The 18,510-nt window shown below is 40.4% G+C and overlaps 1 long non-coding RNA gene across 2 annotated transcripts in view; it reads right to left on the bottom strand.

The window, feature by feature from the left end:
* Nucleotides 1–17,889, bottom strand: part of LOC131423473 (uncharacterized) — a 146,004-nt gene extending 128,115 nt beyond the window's left edge. The window contains exon 1 of one of the 2 annotated variants that reach the window (XR_009225089.1): nucleotides 16,489–17,889. This is a non-coding gene — a long non-coding RNA (uncharacterized LOC131423473). The remainder of the gene's footprint in view (nucleotides 1–16,488) is intronic. The other variant, XR_009225090.1, reaches the window with a different exon arrangement.
* Between the last annotated feature and the right edge of the window lie 621 nt (nucleotides 17,890–18,510).

The raw sequence follows: 18,510 nt of genomic DNA, 5'->3' as shown, positions 1-18,510 counted from the left end.
ATTGACTTCATGGATGCAGACCCATGGACACAGAGGGCAGGCTGTGTTTTACTGTTAAGTAATCTTACAGGTCACATAATTTCCTCATTGTTGAGTCAACTTTACACTAGAAGGAGACACTCCAAAAATAGTCCCCAACATTCCTAGCTCTGTGTTTCACAATCATAAGCAAAAGAAACTTACAACCTAACACAGTTTTCATGGCTAGAATATTAATTGTAGCAATAACAGAAACTGAATTTCCAGACTTAGTTCTTCTATTAAAATAATTTATTTGGGGGGGGGGAGTTGTTTACCTACTTTTTTTTTTTCTTTTTGGTAGTAGTAGCAGAGCAGCTTATATATTTAGCTGTGGTGGGAACAGGGGTTAGTGAGAAAATAATTTTTAAAAGTCAAACTTTACAGTTGAAATTCCCTTGAAAGTCCCTTATATAGCCCATGATGTCCAGTATGCGGTTTCGTGTCTAGTAATTCTGAAGTATCACTGAGCCGGAAGGACAATAGGAAAATCCCTATTAGATATCTGCCTGCCTGCCTAGTTTCCTCCATTTTGTTTTATTAGGCTTCTGTAACTCCAGTACATGTTTGTGCAGTAAAAGAGGCTGGTCTTTGCCCTTCGCTCCTGTGAAGTAAATTCTAAAATCTTGGAATTCCCTGCCTGGTAAGAGGGTCTTATTTACCAGGGGCCTTGGGCCATGCCAGAAAGTCTATTCTACACATATGATGTTTATGGTGGGGATCTTGGGCCACGTGGTGTTAGCATGGCTTCAGGAGGGGCTGGGGACTAAAATCATCACATAGGTAATCAGCCATGTCTATATAACAAAGGTAACAGTTAAAACTCTGGATGTCAAGGCTCAGGTCCCTGATTGGCAACACTCCATGCATATTGTCATATATTCTTTCTGAGAGAAGTTAGCGCTGTCCATGATTCTACTGGGAGAGACAACCGGAAGTTCCTGCTTGAAACTCTTGTGGGCCCAGCCCATGTCCTCCTTCTTTGCTGTTTTAATCTTATCCTTTTACTATAATAAACTGTAATAGTGACTGTAAGAGATTTGGTGATTCTGGAATCCTAGCAAATTATCAAATTCGAGGCTGGGGATGTAGCTTAGTGGTAGAGTATTTGCCAAGCATGCACAAAGCCCTGGGTTCTATTCCCAGTACTGTAAAAAAAAAAAAAAAAAAAAAAAATCAAATGTAAAAGTGATCATGGGGGCCTCAAGTTTGAATTGTACACAATCAAGTTTGTGTACATTGTGTACACAAAGCACACCTCGCCACAAGAAACTTCAACCATCGCATCACGTCACAGAACAATATTCCTCTTATAATAAGCACTTATACTCTCAGTTTACCGATCTCCCCCGCAAAAAAAAAAACCAAAAACATGCATAGGCAAAACATTTCAGCAATTTATGTGGAGTGTGTGTGGTGTGAATGTGTGTCTGACATAAAACAATTATGGACTTGGAGACGTTTTGACTCCCATCATCTAACAGTCATCCCCTCTCGGGAAATTTTAAAAATCCCAAGAATCACTGGGAAGACAGCTTGGACCAAACACAACCAAATGCTGGCGAATCTGTAACACCAAGGCAGGGCTTGGAGCAGGTCATGTTGTCTTTATAAACATCAGTTTTCCAGTTCATGAAGCAACAACAATTACAGCAGCTCTGCCCAAGTCGCAGATGGTATTATGGACCAAGAAAAGACACAACAGTTGATTTGAACGTGCTTTAAAATTAGTAAATTGACAGATGTAGGGTTTCCTTATCTCATTTTTGAAGTCATGATCCTAGGAAGATTATTTAATAAACAAATGAAAATGATTGTTTAAATAACTAGGACAATTCTTTGGTTACAGAGAAACGCTGTTACAAAGGGAGGAAAAGACGACGACTGAGTGCGTTTGTTTCCTAACACTTGTGACATTTGTCTTCCCAGGCCACGGGGTAGTTTGTATGTCATGCTCACATGTCTCCTCACACCAGTCACACCAAAGCTGCTGGAGTTATTAAAAGAATTCAGTGAAAGTATAAAGGGTGTCCTCACTACACAATGCCAGGCAGAAGGTTTCTTCAGCTTGCTTCCAACACTATTGCCAGCGATTTCACCCAAAACAAAAACATGTAGTAATTCTATACCACTTAGTCCTAGATTATATTTCAGGGTCACCAATTTTTTTTTTAAGTCACAATCATATTTTCAGAGAAAAAAGAGAAAATGAAATTCCCTGCCACCTCTACAAGAGTATTGTGGAAATTGCAAAATCTTGATTATAAAAAGGATTTAGCAAATGACTTTGAAGTTGTATGACAACTGTTCTTTTAGTGCTTTTTAACAAACCCATGCAAAGAAGACGAGTGCACCTGGAAATAGCCCTGTGGCTGCATGGTTGATAGGATGTGTTTGGTTTTGCCATACAGTACCCCATCACTCAGAATCTGCACTAGGAAGGAAGCCAAGGAACCAGTAGGAATCACATAAATATGCGAGTAGTTCTGCCTGATGACTTTGGCCTAGTCTGACTCTGGTCAGCTTAACTGTGGGGAAAGGTGAAACAGCCCCACTGGCCTTCAGAGGAAAATTCCCTTGTGACGTGGGTGCAGGGGAAACAGGGATGGAAGGTATGTGCTGTGACACTCCAAAGCTGGGACATAGTTCCTGACGTTCTCAGGAACTTCCTGGAAGTCTTGAGAGGTGAGACACAGTCCTGGAGGGACAGTTGGGCTGGTTAGCTTTGGCTGTACCCAGGGCTGACTGCCAAGTGAACTGTTTTTTATTGTTAGCAAATGTCGCCCCACCCAAGGCAGGATTTTCAAAGATTCCTTAGATGAATGGGAACTTCTGGTTGCTCCTTGTTTTCTGAGTGTGTTATGACAGGCATTTGATCTGTCCCTCTTTTGTAATTCAGGAAAAATTCCTCAGAGCCTAGAGGGTGACCTTTAACAGAAAGCAGCGGACATTGTTATTCCTTTCCGGACTATTGCAGGGTCTGAAGATTAATATTCTCACAGATGTGTCCATGTTTCAAACTGTTAAAGGAGTCAAAGGAAATGTGTCACTGTTTTGAGTATTTCCTTGTTTGATTTTTGAGCCCCCCAGATAGAAAAAAAATGCAGCAGGGTGAGATAGGGAGGAGCTATGGCTCAGCCGAATAGGGGCGTCCAGGAAATGAGAGGGGCCCTAAGGGTCATGGGAAAGGCAGGCCCATCCTTATTCAGCATTCTCCCACAGCTGTCTTGGGCAGGCACCTCTGGACCTGGCATCTGAACTGGTGCTGGTCCCAAAGGAATGTCTGTGTATGATGTGTCCAGTCCTGAGTTCTTCTTGGCCTTGCTTGCTTCCCACCCCACTCCCATTCCAGAGCAAAGGCAGCAGTCTGAAGATCTCAGGCAGGGAGGCTAGATGCCCACGGGCGTCACACCTGCTGTCACAGTTGTCGGCATCTTGCTTCTAGTAAATTTCAGACATGCCGGTGGTGGGCGAAGGCAGAGGCAGGTGCCGCTGCGTCTCCCAGGAGGACCGCATCAGTGCTAGAAACACAGTGGCTTTGCCAGGAAGCTAATTCCACAGTGTGGGTGGGCCCAGGAGTGGTCCCGAGCATGCTCCTGTTTGGGGAGCAGCTGTGCAGCCGTGGGAAGAACTGAGTCTCTGGAAGCAGGAAAGCAGATTTGAGAGTCGCAGCTCTGTCACTTCCCAGCTGTGTGACTTTTCAAAATGTTACCTGACCTCTCAGGGTCATTGCTCTTTATCTGTTAAATGACGATAATGTGAAAAGTTACATCAGATGGTCCTAGTGAGGAATAAATGAGATAATGCATGTGCATGTGTTTTGTAAACAGTAATAGCTAAGACTTGGAGTGTGAATGTGTGCCTGGTGCTGTACTAGGAAATTTATGTCTTTTTTTATTATTATGTGACAGGGTTCACTAAGTGGCCCAGGTTAGCTTCAAATGTACTATCCTGCTGCCTCAACCTCCCAAATAGCTGGGATTAGGATTCTAGTTAAGGTATGCAAAAGAAGCTGTCATGTGCCACCACGCCTAGCTTCTTTTACATGTCTTTACTAGAATCCTCACCAACTCTTACAAGTAGCTTACAATTATTATTATTATACAATTATTATACCCAGTAAAATGGAATAACAGATAAGTGGAGCACAGAGAGATTAAGAAACTTGTCTATGATCAAACTGCAAATACACTATGTGGCGCTGGTGTTCAACCCCAGCCCACCTTCCCAATCACTACCACCAATATTTAATGTGGGAAATTTCAATGTCAATATTCATCTTGGAGACTTCCTTCCTCCTTAGCTTAATATTCATTTGGTTTCTGAGATCTTGGGAACCCTATTAAAGTCTCCCATCTATCCTCTTGTGTTTAATCTCATCCTTCTGATGGCAGTTTTAACACATGGCCTCAAACTTTTGGGCTCTTATATTGAGAGATGGAATCTCTGTCCTCCTCTTCTCGAAGCGGCAAGACCTGTGACTGCTTAGACCAACAGAGTAAGGCAGAAGTGATGACAGGAGTCTTCGAAGGCCAGGTCCTCCAAGGCCATTGTTTGATGGTTTGATGGTCTTCCTGCCCAGGTAAGAAGTCTGACCGCCCCGTGGCCTGCCAAGTGGCAGTGCTGGCTGAGTTCAGCCTGCTGGTCTTGCCCACCAAGGGGTCAGGAACGTGAGTGACCAAGTCATCTTGGAAGTGGCTCCTGCAGCTACAGCTGCTCCAGTTCCCTACTTTCTGGGTCACCCCCAGTCTTTCCAGTTAAGGCCTTGAGTGGGGAGCAGAGGCATGCCATCCTCACTGCATAATAAAATGGTTGTTTTTGCCACTGTGTTTGGGGTCATTTATTGTACTACAATAGGTAACTGGTATACTTAAGATGTCCCAAGTCAGAGTCATCTCTGCCTCCCATGTCCCTGCTCCTCTAGTTCTGCCTTTCAGTTAATAGCGTCTTAGGTCACCCAATGAATCAAACTTTCAGACTCTGACCAATCAGTATCCACTGAGTTCTATTCTGACTGCTTCTTCCTTTCCATATCCACTGCCCAGCCTTACCCTGTTCAGGACCTCTCAGCTCCCATGGCCCACAGGCAATGGACTCCTGAGTGATCTCTCTACCTTTACCCTCTCATATGCTGTCCATTCTCTGCACTACTGCTGCAATTGGTCTTTCCAGAGATACCTCAGTCTGCTCAGTCTGAGCCTTGTTTAAAGTTCTGTAATGGTTCTTCATTGCTGCTAGGATTTACCCAGCTTTCACAATTGGGTTGCCTCTCTGCAGCCAGCCATGATCCCAGCCCATTTCCCTGTGCTCACATCAGAGCTACCCACTCTTCCCAGAACGTGCCAGGCTTCCTTTTGCCTGGGCTGCCCATGCCCTCATGCCTCTCCCAAGTCTCTAGCTTTTTATTCTGCTTCCAGGGCCTAACTGGGATACCACCTTCTGTGCAGCTCCCTCCCAACAACCCTAGGCAGAAATAATGTTCCTTCACATACATCTTTCTGTCTCCTAATTTGCCTGTAATTTCTGAGGTGCTTGTTTGTCTCTATACTCTGTTAGTCCAGGGTTTGCCATGTGGCCTATAAATGCCTCTAGGGTCCCAGGTTTTATTGACCTCATTCAGAGGGTGATTGCCACACTAATAAAAATTGTCTTCTTTAAAATTCAGTCCCCAACAAGTCCTATCTCTCAGAAATTCTTGGTGGTTCCTCCTTCAATGAAGACAGAACTCTTAGGCATGACTTCAGTGACATACACAAATGGTTTGGGGCCAAGAGAAACTTGAGACCAGAGAAGCCCCTCAGTAAGTAAGGTGAGCTAGCGTCTTACTCAGCTCTGTGCTGCTCTTGACCTCTCTTTTCCTGTCTGTATCCATTGACTGTCCAGCATAGCACCATCTTCAATTGATGAATTCTTCACATATCTATCTTCCTATAGGTTATGTTTCTTAGACAAAGTCTATTCTTCCATTCCTCTATCTTGTCATTGAGTCTCTGTATCAAGTCTCCGGAACATATCCATGAGATCATATTTATTTCTGGGTGTTAGAATAGCAAATTTGCTTGTCTATTACCCATTGCTCAGGCAATGGCATATAGACACCTGAGATCAGCACCGTTGTTTCTTGCCTCCTTTCCAGTGACCCTGACCTGGATCTCACTGTGCAACAGGCTTTCCTGCAATTCTCCTTTCTCTCTCATATACCATACTCTCCATAGTAACGGATTTTCCAGTTAGCTGAGTATTTCTTCTTGTTCAACCCTGTAATTCATACAGATGGAATCCTAAAATGCTGAACATGGAAGACTTTTTTTTTTCTCTCCTATTCCTTTATGAGCTATTTCAAGCAACTATGTAGCCAAAAGTACTGGGAGTCCTTTTGCAAACAAGGTATTTTGAGTCGTTAAATTTGAGTGATCTGATTTTTTTAAATTTTTTTTTTTGAATTATTAAGATATCCACAGTTCCTTTAGTCATTGATAATATTTTAAAGTAACAAGAAAAACTATGGGGGAAAAGAGCATAAGAATTTTAATATCTCAAGTGAAGGTAAAATGATGCTATGAGCCAATAAAAGCATCCTTAGTTTCTCAGGATTAATGAATTCTGTCCAAAACATCTGGATAGTTTTGTTCCCACTTAATGAATTTCATTACCAACTAATTGCTTGGTCTCTTTAGAGGAATATTATATGCATAATTTAAAAATCATGATAGAAAGAAAAACCTGGGTGGGATAAGCCTGAGCTTGAATGTAATGGTCACTCCAAACATTTGATAAACTTGTAATTCTCTCTCTCTCTCTCTCTCTCCTCTCTCTCTCTCTCTCTCTTTTAAATTTTCTCCTTAGCAAAATAAAGACAGAATAAACCAATGCTAAACGTTGCCTGTAGAGCCAGTAATGAAATATATATGTCAAGACACGTTTCCCGTCTTCCTGCCGGCTCCCTCGCTGCATCCCCTGCCTGCTCCAGTGTGTGCAGAAGGCTCAGCACAGCTTTCTACAGTTTTCTTCCCTGATCTGCAAAAAATATTTATTCATCTTGTTGGAGAAATGCTTCTTGTTTTGCTTCCACACATAAGAGAATATCTAATGAATTATTAAATAAATGCTGCTTTCTTTTTATGACATTCATCAAAATTTTAAAGCTTATTTTTTTCCTTGAGGCTTTATATTCATCTTACCAGGATTTGAAAATATCCAAAACAAGACCCAAACCCAGAAACTGCGAAGAAAATAGATCAGCAGGTTTATCTATGAAAAAATGTAAAATGTTGATATGGTATAAAATGTAAATTAAATAAGGACAAAAGATAAATGGAAGACTGAGAAAATATAACACATAACAAAGTATGAATATTCCTCATATATAAAGATATAAAAAGTTTTACGTTAACTCATACAACCATATATGTATATCAAAATAATTCTACTGTCATGTATAACTAAAAAGAATAAATTAAAAGTTTTTTTTTTAAAAAAAACAATAAAAGTGAAATCAGTAAGAGAAAGTCAATCAAATTAGCAGATAGTTAGCAAACAGGCTATGCACAGGAAAAATACAGATTAAATACTGTCAAATAATTGCAAAGTAAGAACAAGATACAAGTTTTCAGCTATGAGATGGGCCAAAATTAAAAAGATTGTGCATTCACCATGTTGATAAAAATGAGGGGGAAAGTAGATATTTTAATGTTGTAGGAGTATACACAAGTAAAATATTTTAGAAGGACAATTTGAAAAGTTATTGAAATTGTAAGTGCACATACCATTTACTGTACAACTTTACCACTTACTATCTTTCCTACAGAAATAACTGTACAAGTAGACTAAATATATTTACAAGGATATTCATTTTTTATAGTATTTTAATTGGAAATAATTGAAAAGAAACTTTGGGGCTGGGGATATAGCTCAGCTGGCAGAGTACTTCCTCACATGCACAAGGCCCTGGGTTGGATTCCCAGCACCACACATACACACACACACATACACACAAAACAACAACCACCACAACAAAATACTTCACTGTTCATCAATAGAGAACTTTTTAAATACATTATGGCACATCTGCACAATGTAATTTTCTACTATGCAATAAAACATGGGCCAGATCTTCTCCTCTTCAATACTTTTCAGTGACATGAATTGATTTAAAATTTTATTATTATTATTATTATTATTATTATTATTATTTTAGAACTTAGTATTGAACTCAGGGGGACTTAGCTACATCCCTAGTCCTTTTTATTTCAAGACAGGTTCTTGCTAAGTTACCTAGGACCTCACTAAGTTGCTGAGACTGACTTTGAACTTTCAATCCTCCTGCCTCAGCCTCCTGAGTTGCTGGAAATATAGACATGCAACATCACACCCAGCATCGATTTAAAATTTTTTAAAAGAGGTAAAGAAAAAATAACATCCAAAGAAACTTTAACTATATTTCTGTCATGAGTATCCACCCACCAAGTTTCCAGGATCCTAAAAGTTCATGTTTACCTTAAAATCTCAACTTCACTTTATAGTCTCTTCTCTTGCCATGAGTTTCATTTTTGATCCTCTTCCCAATGTCTCGGTCTTACTTGTTTCCAGACACCTACTCCCACGGATAAATCTGACTCTGTGGGGATGGTTGGCCAAGGTAAAGCATTATGCACTCACTGGGGCAATGGGCTGGCAGTGCCCAGAAACAGGAGTAACAGAGAGTGAAAGAAAGCCAATGAGGTACCAGCCCCACCACCTTCTGTGAATGTCATGATCATACACCTCCCCAGCCAGGGCTGCCACTGCTTGGCCGTTTGCACTGAGACCCAGAAAGCAGAAGTGTTCTGGAAAAAGCCACAGACCAGGGCTTTCATTGGTTGGGCACTAGAAGCACAATAAATTCAGCCTGGGTTTCCTTTGGGGCAATGGCTTCCAGGATCCTGGGGAAGCTCATGCATGCCAGAATTGGGCGAATGGCCCAGAATCCCTGTGTTGTAAGGAGTCTTTAGTGCTCAGTCACAGTTTGACCCTTTCTGTCTTCCTGATTTCTGCTCTCTCGGCCAAGACCCTAGTGATGGGACAGCATTTTTGAGCTTACTGAAGATATTCATTAGGACTGTTTATTTCCTTATGAAGGAAACACTCATCTGCAGACTGCCTGTAGTATGCTGGTGTTTTCACAACTGGTTCCCTGGAGGAACACCCTGGGTTCATAGTATTTGCCAGTAGTGTAGCTACAATTCTCATGGCTGATTTCAACAAAATCAACAGAACATCTCTGAATATCTGCTTTGAAGAGATGCACACAGTGTATAGTACCATTTTATAGTATTTCTACCTCAAGAGCAGAGGTAATAATAAAGTGTAGTAATAATGGTTAGGCAGTGACAGATTATGAATAATTATGACCTTTGTTTTTTAACACTGCTTAATCATAAGTTATGTAATTTAATTTCTACTAATAGCTAGGTTTAACAACTGACTCAGAATATTCCTGAAAATTTAACAACTGACGTTTACATGACAAACAGTCTGGCTGCAGCACACCCCTGAGATGGCTACATTGCAAGATGCTACGGATATTAGTTTTCCTGGGAAAACTACATTTATTATTTCCTTAATGGAAACCCAGATTTCCCTATGTTTTGGCAGTACCTATGAAGTTTGCATGGTAACAGCAGATATCTGCACTCATACCTCTTTGAACTTATATACTGTAAGGTTTAAAACTCTCTTATTTAGAAGAGAAGGGTGAGAAGGGAAATAATAGGGCTGACTGTTTCCTATATGCTAGGTACATGTGTTTATGACACCTCCTATGATTTTCACAAAACCATTAAAGCGTTTGGATATTAAGCAGCTGGACAATGTGTGCTATACCAAAAAAGTCATAAATGTTGGTGTTAAATAGACTAGTGACTGTTCCATGTCACTGTGCAAGTATAGTTTAACAATTAACTTGGCCCTTTACTTAGTAATTTAATAATAGTTATTACTTATGGGATTGTTATAAAAAAGAAAAAAAAAGATAAAGCAGGTAGAGAATGTACTTAAACACGGAGCTAGTATCAGGTTTAAGGATTGGCAGATGTACATTACCAGTGCTCAATACCTGTTAGTACCTTTTCTCTTTAACAGGTGTCCCATAGATCCCCAGTTAATCAATAGGAACTATTTGGAGAAACCAACAAAGCCAGCAGCATTGGGACCTAGGAGGCTGGACCTGGCTCTCCCTTCCTTTTTACTTGATTTGAGAATTGGGCTGAGGGAAACATTATCATTCTGGTGCCTGGCAAAGTCTGTAGCTTAACCCGCTCAATTAGAGTTGCCATTGTGAGGCAGAACTCTACTGGCTTAGTGGTGACAACACTGCTCAGGGTTACCAAGGGCAGATAACCAGTGCTGGTCATTCTGGGGGGTTATCCCAGCGCCACACAGCTTTGCAGCCTACAAAAGGGCAGGGTGCTGGGCCTGCACCTAAGCAAGTTCCAAAAGAGTTTGAAACAGCATTTTTAAACAGAAAAACTATTGCAAGCTATTTTAATTTCTTCCCTAATTAATTGATCAAGCCATATGCTTTATACATGCGTTAATGGAGTTTTTTCTAGAATATCAAAATTTTGTTCTAAAATAGATTTGGGGAAATATGCAGGTGAAATTAACCAAAGGATTGTCTGATAAAGAAGTACAGGAATGCTCCTCTTTCCTAGGAAACAGAGCATGTTATAATTAGCAAAGTACAGAGGCACCAGTCTGAACAGCAACAATAATAGCTAAAGGATATACAACAATCCACAAAATGATTATAAAAAGAAGCATTCAATGAAAGGAAAAAACTGGAATGTCCTGCCCTGCCCTTGGCTCTATATATTCAAAACTCAAACTCCCTTTTCAAGTGCCAGCCTAATTCCCAAAGGCTCCAATAAGCCTTTTTGGACCCGTATCTCTAGGTCCCCATAGTTGTAGAACTTATGTCTAGTACTAAGTTTGTACTTCCATCACATTCTGATCTGTTGTCCTTGGTTGAGATTTAAGGTGTCATATTTTAGCATCTTCTGATTTTTGAGGGCCGTGAGCATGTCCTGTAAGCCTCACGTAGCAGGCACTCAACTCATGAATAGATAAAGAAAGCAGTGAAGCAACAAATGAGCAAACAACTATGGAGATGGGCCACACAACTTCTGGGGCCCTCTGCTCCATCACCTGGTCTTATACAAGGAAACTACCCCGATTCAACTTACAAACAAGGCTTTTGCCATCAGTGTGGTTTATTGACTTGGGCCACCATGACTGACATCTCTGGAAGTGACCTGGCTGCCATACCTCCTCAGCCACATGGGAAAATAAAGTATCCAAAAAGGATGTCTGTTACTTATTGTAGATTTTATTCTTTGACTTCTGTTTTTTCTCTAGTTTCTCATGTTTTTAGGACAATGTTTCTTCACATACAGTTGCTGGGTCATCTCAATAGATCCCTGTGACCCTAGTTAGATGACAGATTCCTGAGTCCCCTTTGTAGACTTTTAGGGCAGATTCCTGGGGGTGAAGCAAGACTGCAGCTTCCAGGTGATTCTTATTTATTCTAAGGTTTAAAACTCTCTTATTTAAAAGAGAAGAGTGAGGAGGAAAATAATAGTGCTGAGTGCCTCCTATATGCTAGGTACATGTGTTTATAACACCTCCTATGATTTTCACAAAACCATTAAAGGTAGCTTTTATTATTCTCTTTCAGTGATGAGTCTCAGACACTGGAGTGTTTGTGTAACAAATTGCCAAGGGCTCCACAATGAATTATTATTACAAAGCCTGGATTCCAAAGCAAGTGCATCTGACCCCACAGCCTCCATTCTTCCCATGACATCACACCGCCCACCCTACTCCCACCCAGTGTCTACCCATTTGCATGCATTCAAGGACCCAGGTTTTAGCTGATAATTTTCTCTATTGACCTCAAGTGAACTCTGAGATGCTATGCCACTGCTCATTTGGCACAACAGTTAAAAATTCAAAAGCTCTTGGGAATTCCTTGTCCATTCATGGATAGACTGTGTGCTTATTCCTTCTCTCCCAACTGTCTCAGGTTGAGCTGGGGCACACCCATCACCAACACATACACACCCATGCACCCACATGCACACACACCACACACACTACATGCATGCACACATGTGTGCATGCATATATACATACAATTACACCTGTTCCTCACTAGGCATTCTGTACATACACGTGCTACCATGGGAACGTGGGCACAAAATACATAACTGGTTCTCCTCTTTCTCTGGTAGATATTTTCAAATCAGTGTTTCTGTGGCAATGTCTTTTTTAGCCTCCTGTTTCCTTGACTACAGATTGAGAATGATGCAAAGCCTCTGGGTGCCTTTTAGTAGGTCTGTCTCCGCTGGGTTCTGTGGCTGAATGACTGTATTCCTGGTCTTGAGTCAAAGTATATTGTATTAATTCTATCATTCATCTCTTTGCAATGGAATTTCAGAATGTGTTTGCATGAAATACCTCCCTGCCCAAGAAGTGAGGATCATATTTCCTTCCTTTTTGCATCCATTGAGCTCCTTCTCTGCTTTTAAGGGCTGGTGTTACCCCTTCTCTCTCTACCCAAACCCTCTGTCCTAGGCCCATGTGACATTTGCAAGCTCTCTGACTTGGTTCACACTGGTTCTAATGCAAGGTTCTAATCCAATACCTAACTAGCTGCCTAAATGATTTGGAGCAAGCTGTTAATACTCTCTGGGCCTGTTTCCTCACTCACCCCGCAGGGGCTCCATGGACCTCACTTACTGAGGCTCTAAGTATTTTACAGATTTTTGCAAATAAACTGCCACTAAAGGAGACACTATTGTTCCTATTTTCCAGATGAGAAAACAGAGACTGAGAAGACTAAGTGAATTGCTCAGTGGTACACAGTGAAGAGCTATGAGAGAGTTAGAACCTGCTTGGTCTAATGTCCAACCCCATGCTTTCAATTACATGCCATGCTGTTTTTCAAAGACCTCTCCAACCCTGAAATTGGTGACTTTAGATAATCTATCCTGCCTTCCGCTTCCCCCAGCTTACAAACCATCTGCCCTCTGAGTCTTCAAATGACTTTTCTGTGATCTCCCTATCTCAGAATTCCACCTGATTTGTGGACCATTAGATATTTTCCTGTAATTTTCAGTGGGTGCTCCCTCCAGATTAAACTCTAAGGAAAGAAGCCAGGGCTGGTCATGGCTGGTCCTAGGCTGTAGAATGCAGGAAGAGAAGGACAGAGAAGCAGCTGCCATTTATGTAGCACAGGCTCTATATCAAGAACTGTGGTTTTCAGGTATCTCATCTACTTCCTAAGACATAATCACAGTAAGTTTTAGTGGTTATTTTTATAAGTGGAGGAAGCTGAGGCCAAGAGAGGGTAAAAACCGTACTCCAAAAAATGGCTGAACAGAATTTACTAGTCTGATCGCAAAGCACAAATTTTCTACTGTTAAAATTGGAACTGTGACTGTGGCTGTGGTCAGTGGTAGAGAGCTTGCTAGCATGTGTGAGGCACAGGATTCAATTCTCAGACCACATATAAATAAAATAAAATAAGGGTCCATTGACAACTAAAAAAAAAAAATCGAAACCTGTGAAAGACTACTGTTATGATTTAAATATGAAGTATCTCCCAAAAGCTCATGTGTGAGACAATGCCAGGAATTTCAGAAATGAAATGATTGGGTTACGAGAGCCTTAATCCATCAGTGCATTAATACCCTGATAAGGATTAACTGGGAAGTAACTGTGGGCAGGTAGGTTATGGCTAGAGGAGGTGGGTCACTGGGGATGTGCTTTTGGGGTTTATATTTTGTCCCTGGTGAGCGAGAACTCTCCCTGCTTCCTAGTGGCCACGTCCTTAGCATTTTTCCTCTTCCACACCCTTTCGCCATGATGTTCTGCCTCACCTCTGGCCCAGAGAAACAGAGTCAGCTACTGTAGACTAAGTCCTCTGAAATGGTAAACACCAAAGAAACTTTTCCTTCTCTAAAATTGTTCTTTTCAGGTCTTTTGGTCACAGCAGTGAAAGAGCTGACTGAAAACACAACAAGCATAATTTTCTTTCTCTTTTAGCTATTCCTCTAAATACCATTTAGGTATTCAATTAAATTTAGGTATTATTGTTGGTTTGGTTTTTGGTTTGTTTGTTGGTACCAGGAATTGAACCCAAAGGTGTTTAACCACTGAGACATATCCCCTGCCCACTTTTTGTTTTTTATTTTCAGACAGGGTCTTGCTAACTTGTTTAGAGCCTCACCAAGTTTCTAAGGCTGACTTCGAATCTGTCATCCTTCTGCCTCAGCCTTTCGAGCTGCTGGGATTATAGGCATGGGTCATCATGCCTGGCTCAACACAATTTTTATATTGCAATATTATTATCAATGTCCAGAGGGCTGTAAGAATTAATATTCACTAGAAATTGAGAAGAGTAAAACTGTGCTAGTACAGTAAGACATTTACTTATAAAAATCATTAATAATGTCACCATTATAGAACACGTCCAGGAAAGTAATCTAAACAATGAAGAAATAATTATAAAACATTAAAACTAATTAAAAGACTCCAAGCTGGGCAATCATTTAATTGGACTGTGCCGCTGCTTTACAGCAGTAGAATGTAGACAGAGGTGATATTCATCACTTCCAGACTGTAGTGATTTAAGTTGCTGGGATCAGAGGCCTGTGCCACCTTGCCCGCCTACAAAACATTCCATGCAGGATTTCACACAAACTCTTTTTTCCTATTCATGAACTTTGAATTGACTGAGTCTGAAACTCTAGAAGGCCACAGTGGAAGGAAACAGGATCCCTTGGTCACTAGGAGTATCAATACCCTAGAAAACTATCCCTATCATTAACTTGGGGCTTGCTTGTTATAGCAGCTAATGCTACTTATTTTCTGCAATAGATCTTCCTTTTTACTTCTCTTTACTATGTATGATTTAATTTATTTCCAGAACTGTCCTTTTAATCTGAAAGTTGCTTTTTTTAAAAAAATGAACATCAAATTAGTAATTAGAAGATATTTGACAGGATATGCCTTGTCATGTCTCAACTAATGCTTTCAATACTATTACTATTCTCATTCTTCGATGAAGAATCTGGGCTGGAGGTTAAGTGACTTCCTCATAGCACACAGAGGCAAAACTGACAAATATTTTTATTCCCAGACTTGAGCTGTTAGTCACTCTGCTATGCTCCCTCCCAGTATATCCCAGACAGTGCCTTAAAGTCTCTTACATACTGTTATCGCTTAATTGATGTCTGTTTCTGCTTGAATAAGTGAATGAGCAAACAGCAATATATTTAGAAGGGAAATGTCATGAAAGTTCACAAATAACCAAAAAATTCTGTTGTCCTGCAATATTCTTTCCCCATACAAATGGCCCTTTTTATTTGTATGTGTCTGAACTTTAGGGTGTTAGTGACTAGAACGCATAAAGAGATTCATTCACTGGATGAAAAGCATGCTTACAGAATACTGAGAATTTCTTCATTTTTTAGATCAAGAGCCTCAAATGCTTCAGGACATCAAACAAATTCAGAACTTTTCTGAATAGCCGACTCATTAAGGAAAGCTGTTGGAACCCACAGGCACCTTTTAAGGACAAGACAGTGACAGTACCCACAGGTGCTTTTTCACTAGGAACCTGTATCCATTCACGGGAGCCTGGCTGGGGAACCTCAGCCGCATAACAAAGAGGAATTGTTCCCTCCAGAACAACATGATAATGCAGGGAAAGAGTGGGTGCCCTGTGTACCAAGGAAAAAGGCAGTAAATGAGTCCCTGGCGCCACACAACAGGTCAGCCTTAACAAAGACGGGGACAGAGCTCTCTGCCAAAGAAATGGTCCCGGCTGGCTTGCTCCATGAGTTAAAACTCTATCAGATTTAAGCTAAAAACAGCTAAATTTCCAAAATATGTGGCCAGTGCACCCTGGGAAAAAGAAGACTCTCCCTTCCTAGGGAGGGTGAATAAGTAACGAATAATCTCACACCCATTTAATGAAGCAAAGCCAGGTCTTCCTTTCTGATTTGCTTAGAATTGGCGTCAGACTCAAGCCACCACCCTGTTTCCACCCCAGGGTCACATCACACCTAGGTCTATTCCAGTTCTCCCAAAGGGAAACTTGAATTTTACTGACGGTAAACATTTTTTTTTTCTGAAATGAAAAATGATGAACATAATTCACTTTGGGGAGAAATGGGGATTGGAACAGAAGAAGAAAGACATCTTTTTTCATTTTTATCCTCTTGTACCAATTTTTTCCTATGTGCACTTATTAATTTTGCTTTCAATATCTTAAGAGTTCATCAAGGTAAGGGTTATGACCATTTGGGTCTTTGTTTTCCTCTTATTCTGTTCCAAAAGTAATCAAATATTATTTTTGTAAACCTTCATAACTATAAATCTCTACTCCCAAACAACACTTATTATCCCCATAAACAAAAGCCTTACTTCTCAGAGAAAAATCCATTCGGCATGTGTTCCTTGGAGCAGAATGTTACAGAACACCTTCTCTAAACAGAAAACAAAATAAAACAAAACAACAACAACAAAGATTATTGTTCCCCCCCCCAATTTTAGTATTGTTTAAAATGGCATAATCACATATTACTCTTTTTTAATTTTTTTACTTTTGCGGTACTGGGAATTGAACCCAGGACTTGGCACATGTTAGGTAAGTGCTCTACTACTGAGCTATATCCCCAACCCACATATTATGCTTCTATATAAAATATAAAAGAGTTTTTCCTAACTGAGGATGATTCTCAGCAGAAGACATTTGGTAATATCTAAAAACATTTTGCATTGTCATAACTGGGTATGAGGCAAGGGAAGAGGTTCCTCCTGGTATCTAGTAGACAAAGGTCAGAATGCTACTAAACATCCTCCAGTGTACAGGCGGGTCCCTCATAGCAAAGAATTATCTGGTCCAAAATTTCAATATTTCCCATATTAGGAAATCCTGATATAGATATAATGGGTCCATTATACAACACAGAAATTCACCCTAAAGTTGTGCTCACAGATTAATTAATAAAATGGGGGATGGTAATTCCTTTGGATGTTTGGATGACACATCACGTGTAATGCTGAGATTAGCCACATTAGAAGGCAAGTGTTTATGCCCATTCTTCCTGGACAGAAATGAATTGGCTAAATGCTGTGAAATAGAATTGATCTTTGATTCTTTTTTCATTTATTTAACAAATATTTGTTAAATCTCTACTAACAAACAGGTAGACAAAGCTTTTAAAAGAAGTGGCTCTTTGGCCAGGTGCAGTGCATGCCTATAATCCCAGCGATTTGGGAGACTGAAGCAGGAAGATTTCAAAGCCAGCCTCAGTAAAAGGGAGGCACTAAGCAGCTTAGTGAGACCCTGTTTCTAAATAAAATACAAAATAGGGCTGGGGATGTGGCTCAGTGGGCGAGTGCCCCTGAGTTCAATCCCTGGTAACTCCTCACCCTCCTCACCAAAAAAAAAAAAAAAAAAAGTGGCTCTTCAACCATGATCAGACTTGTTCGTAATCAGAAAAAGAAGTGGCCAGACTTTTTCTAAATATTACAATCAATATTTGGCCAGGATAGGTCTTTGAAGAACTGAAGTGAAATGAGAATAACACTGAAATGCTTAGGTACCTTATAAATTAAATGTGCATATAATTAACTGCCAGGAGGACTGATTTTGTCATGCATTAATTATAAATAAACTCTTACCTCTTCAGCAAAGCCAGGTCCTCATGGGGTTCTAATTCATGGGACTAAAAAAGGCTTAACAAGCCAAGTAAGAATTTAGACCTATAACCTGGATATCGAGAGCTTCTGGTACTTTACCCTCGTAAATTCTGACTGGTCTCCACCCTACCCAGTTGTCTTAGGACAAGAGGTTCTCCTGGACTTCCCTCCACAGCTAGAATAGCCGGAAGGACGCTGGTGTTTAGTTCCAGGGGCTGAACTTGGCTCCTCAACTTGGAATAGAGTCATTAGAAAAGTCCTGACCTCTCCCTCCCTATGTAGTGATGAATCTACTTTTAATTCCTCCTGAAATTACTTCCTCTTAAACCTAAAGAAACCTCAGCTTTAAAAGTTGTAGCATTATCGATCCATGAACAATTGAATTCTATAACTTAGTGCCTAAGAACACAAAAGAAGCCCCTGCACTTTTTCATAAGTCTCTGTGGAATTTCCCATTCCAATAAAAGCAGGTTACACTTTTTTTTTTTTTTAGCAAGAACATCAATACTTGGTAACAGCATTTTTTATAATTCAAAAAGATTTTTTTTAACAAGAAAGAAAAAAAGCTACCATGCACTAAGATCAGAAAAATATATTTGCAAAAATACAATGCAAATGTAATTCTGTTTATTTTTTTTTGGGGGGGGGGGTGCCTTCAAGGAAAGTTTTAAGGTGGAAGATCATATTGACACCAGTGGATAATCTGGGCAAAAAGCAAAGCTGGTTCAGGGCTGGTTGAAC

The sequence above is a fragment of the Marmota monax genome, unplaced genomic scaffold (genome assembly GCF_021218885.2).
Source record: "Marmota monax isolate L192 unplaced genomic scaffold, Marmota_monax_Labrador192_F-V1.1 WCK01_AAM20220418_F8-fsc00015, whole genome shotgun sequence".
Lineage (NCBI taxonomy): Eukaryota > Metazoa > Chordata > Mammalia > Rodentia > Sciuridae > Marmota > Marmota monax.
The sequence above is the reverse complement of the archived record's forward strand: the minus strand, read 5'-3'. Positions and strand labels throughout refer to the sequence as shown.